Raw genomic sequence first — 9570 nt, 5'->3', positions numbered from 1 at the left:
TAGGACAAACTCCTTGCCCCGGAGAGACAATAGTCTTAACCTTTATTTTTAAATCTGCAGTAAATTCTGTTCAAAGTAAACCAAGCATAGATGCACTCTTCAAAAGATGGGTAATGCATCATTTGCAAAAAGGCTCTTATATGGCAGGCTAGTGTCTTTAATGGCTATTTTATTATTTTTAGTAAGACGCAATACATTTTGTGCTTGTCAATACTGAAATTTATTTATTTTAATTTTTTGGAAAACAAAAGACTGCTTTTGTTTTCTTCACTCTATTCATAAAGACAAAAGCCTAAAGGAAAATAACGTTTAATCTCCATAAGAGTGACCTGTAACATTTCTAGGTCACAGCCTCCTCTTAAGAATTGGATGAAAGTGACGAACTGCACTCTGAATGCACATAGGCATATGCCCATGAAATATTGCAGACAATGAAATATTCAGGAGCTCATGGATCCCAAGCCCATCATGGACACTAAGTCAGTCAAGCCTATTCCTGAAGTTTGTTCTTTTCAAATGCAAATCTGGCACCGTTTATTCAGCAAATATTTTTAGAGCACCTATAGTAGGCAAAAACATTATGTTAGAAGCAGGGTAGCAATCTATGTTTAACATGCCCTCGATGTGATTCTGATGCATGTTAAAGTTTGAAATACAATGACTTAAACCAAAATATGCCGTGGTCAGGCCCTGCCCCGTAGAAGTTCTGATTTATTATGTCTCGGAGGTGGGATGTGGGGGAGGAAGAATCATTGCTGTTTTTTAAAGTCTCTCCAGGAAATTCTCACATGCAGGTGAAGTTAATACTTGTTGGATTAAGCTCTGGAAATGGGCTTTCTGGTTCCTGATAAACATTTATAGTTTTACAAAGAAGAAAATCTGCTGTATACACCTAAGTATTTATGGCTCACAGCATGCAGGGTGGCATAGGCTAGAAGCTTTAAAGGTGACTAGTACAACCAGGCAGCCCTACTTCAATCATGAGGGCACTTTGGAGGCTGTGTTCCAATGGCCCTCCTCACCCTACCTAATTTACTGTTCAAGAGCAGATGCCCCAAATTCTGCTTTCTAGTTAATTAGTAAGTATTAATTTCTCTTTTAGAGTTTTTTTTTTTTTTTTTTAATGGAAGAGATCAGATAAAATCTCTGAGTGGCCTGTCGGGAATTAGAGGATAGGAAATCCATTCTTGGGGTGGAGGCTTTTAACTTCCAATTGCTTTCCTTAGTGACAAATAGATCAATTTTTGTTACTGATCAGCCACTCTGCTAACAGTTTCTGTTAAGACACCTATTTCACAAGTAATGAAGAAATCTTTGTTTTGAAGAACTCTAGGCTTTTAATTCACACAGAAGGTAATTTTTGCAAGTCACTGTCCTCTGGAATATCTCTGCATTGGGTCATTAACATCAGATAAAGACACTGCCTTGCCCGATCAAGTAATTTTCATTAAATAATAAAATACATATTGGCTATATTATATGTATTAGTTAATATTTTCTTCCAAGAATCATTGAGTTATTATTATTCCCATTTTGCAAATGTTGTTCAAAGTCAAATACTCAGTATTCAAATCCAGATCTTTCTGATTCCAAAATCTATAGACTTTTCACCATATTGCACTATCTTCCTTCCTATTATGACACATGGAATCCTAATAGTCATATGCCCCATAAATTACCATGAGGAAAGAATCATAAGACAGAACTCCAAACTCCCCTTGCAACTGAACCTTTACAATGTTTAAGAAAGTAGCTGCCTGATGCTCAGCATCTCCTGGTTCTCATTCCTATGAGAGTTGCCTCTGCTTTAAGCTGCTAAGATACTCTCATTCGCTATTGGATCTATCTTTGCAGTTGAACGAGAGCCTGTAGAGTGGATAAACTCATTCATGTAATCATCTTTTACTGTATTGAAGTAACACAGAGTAAAATACTGCTCTAAGATTCTCTGTTGTCTTTGGTAAGGTGAAGAGAACTAACCATGTTGTTTAATAAAGAAACTACCCACTTAGGACCTGATTAATGGGATATGTCTTTATATTAATGAGAGTAAACAAACATTTGCCAAATGTTCATTTGGCTCAGTTATATGATCCTGACAAGACAACGGCCTGTGGGAAGAGTTTAAACTAAAACAGAATTTTGGCACACATCTGCTATTTAACAACAACATGATTTTTCCATGTATTAACAATTATAATGACTTACTTGGCTTATAATAAAATACTCATACTGTGTTTCCTAGGCATAAGAAATAGATGGAAAGACTTTCTTTCAAAGAGTTTCCATATCTATCCATCTATTCTCTCAGAAGCCTTTATAGCTTCCCAGTGAAGACATTAGAAGCCCTTTGACACTACAAGGTTAATTACTTATTCAAGTTCACATGTAGTAGATGCACAATTATACAGTTTTGCATTCTATCTATGAGCGTTTCACCTCCTTATGTTGCAAATTTGATACGTGAATGATAATTTTTAATAATTACCACGTTAGATTGCAGAGGTGCATTTCATCATAAGAAAAAATAGAAAATAAAACAGACTAGCTTGGGGAAAAGGAAAGTTTCAAGCAAAAATGATAAAAATAACTTTGGTCTATGTTACTTATTTTCTCAACACAACCATGGCCTCTAAATGCTAAGGCATCAGGTTGGCCTAGAAGTGACAAATTATTATGCTTGTTAAGGATATCGATTTCTCCATCCACAAATGAATGCTTATTTATTACATTGACAAACCTTTTCGGAAAATTAGAGTTTTTAATCCATGAAATACTTATCCACTCAGGAATCATAGGCAAAAAGAGAGAAGCCTAAACTCGGCACTTATTATATCTAATGCCTCTGTGCTTCATTTGTGTTTTGTTTATGGAAAATCAGACATTGAATAACCTTTAAAAAGGAACATGATATTTTTTTCTTTTTAAAAATTTTATTAAATTTATTGGGGTGACATTGGTTAACAAAATTATATGTTTCAAGTGTACAATTCTATAATACATCATCTGTATACTGCATTGTGTGTTCACCACCCAAAGTTAAATCTCCTTCCATCACCATATATTTGACCCTTTTTACCCTTTTCTACCTCACCCTCCCGCTGCCAACCCCACTTTCTCTCTGGAAACCACCATACTGTTTTCTGCGTCTATGAGTTTTTGTTCCTGCGTTTGTCTTATTTGTTCATTTGTTGCTTTCGGTTTCATATCCCATGTATAAATGAAGTCATATGGTTCTTGACTTTTTCTGTTTGACTTATTTTGCATAATATGATGTTCTCAGGATTTAATTTCATCGTCACAGATGGCAGTATTTCATCTCTTCTTATGGTTGAGTAATATTCCATTGTATATATGTACCATATCTTCTTTATCCAATCATCTATCGAAGGACTCTTTGGTTGTTTCCATGTCTTGGTCACCACGAATAATGCTGCAATGAACATCGAGGTGCATACATCTTTACAGACAAATGTTTTCAAATTTTTTGGATAGATACCCAGATGAGGAATTGCTAGGTCATATGGTAGCTCTATTCTTAATTTTTTGAGGAACCTCCTCCACACTGTTTCCCATAGTGACTGTACCCATATTTTTAATAGTAGTGAAGAATAAAACAATCTAAATATTTATCATTCAAACAAATTATGGTACAATGTTTTGATAGAATAATGGTATCTCTTTAGGAGCATTAGAAACATTCTTCAAAGAATTTTTAATAATATTGGAAATGTTCAGAAAAAAGTTCTAAGAGAAAAAAAGCAAGATATAAAATTGTTCCCAATGAACAAAACATGTAAATACATAAAATATTAGAAAGTAACATAGTAGAATATTAGCAGTATTTATATAAGGGAGGTAGAATTGTGGGTAATGTTCATTTTTGCTTTTTAATTTTTAATAATTTAAATATTTTACAATAATTTAAATATTTTATCATCTTTAATAAGAAAAAAGATATTATTTTGGTCTACCATCAGGAAGAAAAAGAAAAATTTTGAGGAAACTGACAAAACATCCACTGAATAACTGGGAGTTGCCTAACTGAAATGATAAATATCTCCAATCTCATTAGAGATATTCATGTTTGGATGTAAAACTTACATGAAAGTATGTCTGTTTTATAGAAAACCACACAGATGACTAACACTTTCCTTAGGAGTTTTGTCTTATATTAGTTTGTATATATCCATTACTTTCATGCTAGAAATAGAGAGAAGTTGCCTGATACAAAGTATGTTCTCATAAATATTTGTTGAATGAATGATGAATGAATGAATGAGTAGGAGATAATTCTTCAAATTGTAATGAATGAAGAGGTCACCATTTGCTCACTTTCTTTTCCCATTGCAATCTTGAATTCTTCTTCTTTTTTTTTTTAATCAACCAGAAAGTATGTTTATGGGCATTTGTCCTATAAATATTTTAAACATAATTTTCTCTAAGCCTTCTCTAGGAAAAGTAACTTTACTTGCTTATAACACCATTATGAATTCAACTGATACTAAAACTACACAAGCGTGACTTTTTTCTGTCAATATGGAAAGCATCAGACCTTGAACATGCATACAATTGTCTGAAATCCTTGAAAACAATAGAAGTTCCTGCCAATAGTACAAACCCTCCGGGATGTTTACTTGCAATAGAGTTTGGCAACCAAGTTCCTGGACGTTACGCAGTAAATACCACTCACAGCCTTGCTTCCAACTGTTTCGTTGGCAAAATTTTTGAAACTCTAGAGGTACTATGCTCAGAAGCTAGACTTCCAGTGAGAATGGAAAGCAGTGGATATTCCCAAATCTGAGAAAGGAACAGTGACTAGGTCCACCCAATTGAGAAACCACTTATTCTTAATAAAATCTGCGTTTTTATACTTTTGGTGCTTTGTGGCTGTTGAAAAAAGAGATTTAGAATCTCTTTTTTCAACAGATACAAATAAATCAGCCTATGGCATTTCAAGAAAAAGGAGGATATCAAAACATTTTATTTTTATGTATTTTTTAACGCCTGTAGAACCTGGCCTTCCTAGGTGGTCTCCCATCCAAGTACTAACCTTGCTTAGCTTTTGAGATAAGACAAGATCAGGCACATTCAGGGTGGCACAGCCGTAGAAAACATTTTAAATTTGCTATTTAATTGCTTACTTATTTTTTGCAATGCTTTGAGAGTAGGAAGAATTTGAGGGTGCTTTTAGGCAACACATAAAATATAATAGTCAAAAATAAATTAAAAATCAAGATCAGGTAAAATGAAAGTGAAGTACACACACACACACACACACACACACACACACACACACACACACATACACATTCACATAATACTATCCAACATAATTAGCTACAGATGGGACACAAATTTGGCTTTGAGCGTCCTAGAAAACATAACGCCCCCCCCAAAAGTCAGTTGTATAGTATTCATTGTCCAAAAGAAGAATACTTAGAGTTTCTCAGGCTAAGAAAAGATTTGCTAGCACTCTGTTCTGAAAGAAAATACCGAGAGGACTGCATGTAAGGAACACTTAAAACTATGGTACATGATGACCTCAATAACAACCCCACAGCAAATATGGATATAGACTTCACAGACTGCTTCTCATAGTCTTTCCAAAAGATGAATTTTATGATACTAAAAAGCAACCCAAGGAGATGGGTCTGTAGTGAATCAAAACTGCATCCAAGGATGTCTCTTATATGTTGGTTCAAACCTTGATCATTTATTAATAGATGCAGGTATAAAATATCATTGATTGAAGAAATTTCCAGCCAGATATTTTAAGATCAATCTAAAAGTCGGTGTTGATAGTCTTTAATAAAATCAAGAGTAAACCAATCTTGATGAGCCATTCTTCGTTGCTGACCAAGGTACCTGCAAACAAAGAGTTTTGTTCAAACAATTTTGGGGCAGCTTTTGGATAAAATTGTTTTAACATTAATTTTTAAGAGGGTCATCTTGTAATATTTGATATTTGTACAGCATAAACCTGTAACCAAATGGCAGATAATATTTTAAAATTATCCAGTAAAATAATAACATTTGGACTAAAAATAAGGCAGCTCAAAGTTAGCTTTACCAGTTATAATGAGACTTGGGGCAAATCAACCAGCCTCTCTGAGTTCATTTGCACTTGAGAAAGTGGGACTATATGACTAAAAATCAAAGATCAAATGATATAAATAACTTTAAAGTGCATTGAACATTGTAAAATGCCAAGCAAATGCCTCAGATTAATATCACATCTTTTAAAGTTGTATAAGTGACCCTTTGAACGTTGTTTAAACTAAAGGTTCTGATTAAAACCCTAAAAATTTCCTCCTAAAATTCTTTATCCAGTCAGTCTAACAAGTATTTATTTGAGTGCTTATCAAATGCTTTTAGTGGGAAAAAATAAAAACATGGCCCCTTAATACAGAGGGTGTTAGAATGCAACTTCTAGAACAATGTGTTATTAAATGATGCAGTGACTTTTCCTGACAATAACTGCTCTGCAGGTTGAGAGTTATTGGAACTGAGTGTCATGAGTTGACTGAGAAAGCTGCTCAGGGCAGTAAGAAACCAGAGTCTTTCTCCTCTTCTTAATCAAACTTTCTGTGATCTTGTTATATAGTTTTCATAATAAGTTTTCATAATATAGTTTTCATAATAAGTACGTTAACAACTGATAAAATGCTTAAAGAAAATAATTTTAAAATTGACCCAGGATTGAGGGCTACAGTCCACTTTCCATATGAGATTAAGTTTTATTGTCTAAGCTCAGATCTTAAAAGATAATGAGGTTTGGTGAGTTCAGATGCTACATGCTACTCAAGAATGATCTTTTCAAGTGTTTTCTAAAAGCCACCATGCACAGCACAGATAGTTTCAGGTGTTGCTTAGTCCTCTGCCTTCCTGGCAGAGTATTAGCCTCTGCTGTCCTGATGCACTGGTCTACTTGAACCAGTTACTTGCAATCTACTTACTTAATGCTTATTTACACATTTCACAATCATCCCTTAATTGTTTATATCAAGTAAAGTAGGTAGGAGTGTGTCATGGCCTTACCTTTAAAAAGATGTTTTTAAGTCCCCCTTTCCATAATAAGCTTTCATCTAAACAACACTGAGGGAACAAAATCCATAACTAACATGAGCAAAGACCAAATGATAATTATAACGAATGTTGATGTGAAGTCCATCACAACAGTATGGCAAGCTATGGATAAGTAAAAGCAAAAAGTGATGTTTAGTCAGCTACTTTGAAAAATCCAACTAGTACGACTAAATAGATACACCATTCATTAGTGCATATATTAATACATAAATGGAAAAAAACATTTATTTTTTTCCCACTTAATATTTGTAGTAATTTTTCTGGGCTCGTTTACAGTTGAACATTTGGTAGAAAAAGAGAGCTGGCTAAATATATCAATACCGTAAATAACACAATGTTTATGAGAATGTTTAACCTAGTTAAGATAATTTAAGACACATATCACTTTAGCAACATCATCTCGTCGTATTTGCTTGTATTTGATATGTCAGTTATATATCTAGTCCTTCAAAAGTGTCAGCACTGTTAGTTACTATTTTATTTGAAGGTAAAAAAGCAACATTTTCTTGAATAATTCCATAATTCAAACTTTTCCCTCAGATTGGCCTTCTTCCAAGTTAGTGTGAATCCGTGAGTTGTTACTGGATGTGGATTTTTCCACTTATGTTATAGTTGCTCATCCTAATGCAAGGGTATGGATTGGGTTTACATAGAAAAATGAAGTCCCACTGAATGCAGCTATTTCCCTGCAAGAGGCGTTAAGGTAAAGCTGAGCAGTGCACATTGCTTTCTTCCATTTTCTCAAGTTTATAAGTATTTATAAGAAAGTAAATACCAGTTGATGAATTTAATTTTTTGAAGTTAAGAAAAATACTTTCAACTACAAAAACAAAAAAGTAATATGTATGTAAAAGTAACACACATTCGCAACACATTCCAGCAACAAAGGACTAATAGCCTTAATATAAAAAGAGCTTTTAAACATTATTGGGGGAAGGGTGAACAAATGATGGACAAAGAACTTTATGAGGAATTTAAAGAAATACACATGGCAAACGAATAGAATGTGGACAATGAGAGCTGGTTTCTCCCTGTCAGAAAAGGGAGTTACAAATAAGGAGAAACAGAAGGTTAGAATAAATTCTTGAATTCTATGGCATTGGATTAGAGGATCAGTATACTTCGTTATTCTCCAAGCAGTAAAAACATGATTTTTACTATAGTTTCAGATGGACAGATATAGGAATAGGGATGTGTGTACGCATTGTGTGTACATACATATATTTCCTAGCTCTGTCCGCTGCAAGAGCCCAGAAACAATAATTTCAGGTACCAATGGCACTCCTGGTGCCCAGATCTTGGTTTCCACATAGCATTCCCAGATAAAAGGAGCTAAGGCTCCTTGGACAAATGGCGAGTCCTAGGGTGAAGTACAAGGTAAGCTTGGAATAACTCATGGTGCCCGAGAGTAGGAAAGTGCTTGATAAATGTGGGAGTCATGTAAAGAAAGATACAGGAGTCCACTTGAAACATTGACCACATCTGAAGTTATCTGAGTGAAAAATAAATAATGATTATGTCTTAGCTCAGGCAGCTATAACAAAATAACACAGATTGAGTAGCTTAAACAACAGAAATTTACTTCTTACAGTTCTGAAGTCTAAGATCAAGGTGCTGGTATTTAAGCTAAACAGTAGAAGACTCAAGAAAGTCAGGAGACAGTCAAGAGATAGTGTGTTTTACTTGGATTAAAGGGTTATGATCAATGGGTCAAATAACAGGAAGGCAGTCTCAGCTTGATATAGGAGGAACTTTCAAATGATAGAGTTTTTTTTTTTTTTAAATACAGGGAATTAAATTTGAAAGATAGCAAATCTCCATTGATTAGTCTATAAATTTAGTAAAAATTCTAGCAGAGATTTTTTTTTAAATCTAACAACTTATTCTAAACATATAGGAGAATAGAGATGCCCATGAATAACTAAATCAATTTTGAAAAAGAAGAGCAAAAATGTTACTTCTGTCCAAAGAATGATAAGATATACCATCAAGTCATGATAATAAAACAGTGTGGACCTGGAGCATCCACAGGTATATAAGCCAATAGAACAGAAGAAAGTCTACAGCCTTGCCACCCTGAACAAGCTCGATCCTGTCTGATCTTGGAAGCTAAGCAGGGTCGGGCCTGGTTAGTACTTGGATGGGAGACCACCTAGGAAGACCAGGTGCCGTAGGCATAAAAAATTAAAAAATAAATAAATAAAAAATAAGGGATTATAAACTGACAAGGTCCTTGCAATCTGTGAGGTTGACCAAGAGTTACCTCACCTAAAAAAAAAAAAAGAAAAAGAAAAAATAGAACAGAAGAAAGAGCTCAGCCACAGATATATGCGTGTGTAAAGTTGGTATGTGATGCAGATACTACTCACATCAATGAGGCAAAAGGGATAAAGTGTTCAATGGGTGTTGCTGAGGAAACTGATGGACTACATAGGGAAAAATATAGTTGGAAAACATATATAATATACAAAGATGGTATAT

General features: G+C 34.3%; 1 pseudogene; it reads left to right on the top strand.

Annotated features, from left to right (window-relative positions):
* The first annotated feature begins 9147 nt into the window (after positions 1 to 9147).
* On the top strand, positions 9148 to 9266 carry LOC111738794 (annotated as a pseudogene).
* Positions 9267 to 9570: the final 304 nt, after the last annotated feature.

This window comes from Pteropus vampyrus, unplaced genomic scaffold (assembly GCF_000151845.1).
Source record: "Pteropus vampyrus isolate Shadow unplaced genomic scaffold, Pvam_2.0 Scaffold43, whole genome shotgun sequence".
Taxonomy (NCBI): Eukaryota; Metazoa; Chordata; class Mammalia; order Chiroptera; family Pteropodidae; genus Pteropus; species Pteropus vampyrus.
This window is presented reverse-complemented; position numbering and strand designations above follow the sequence as displayed.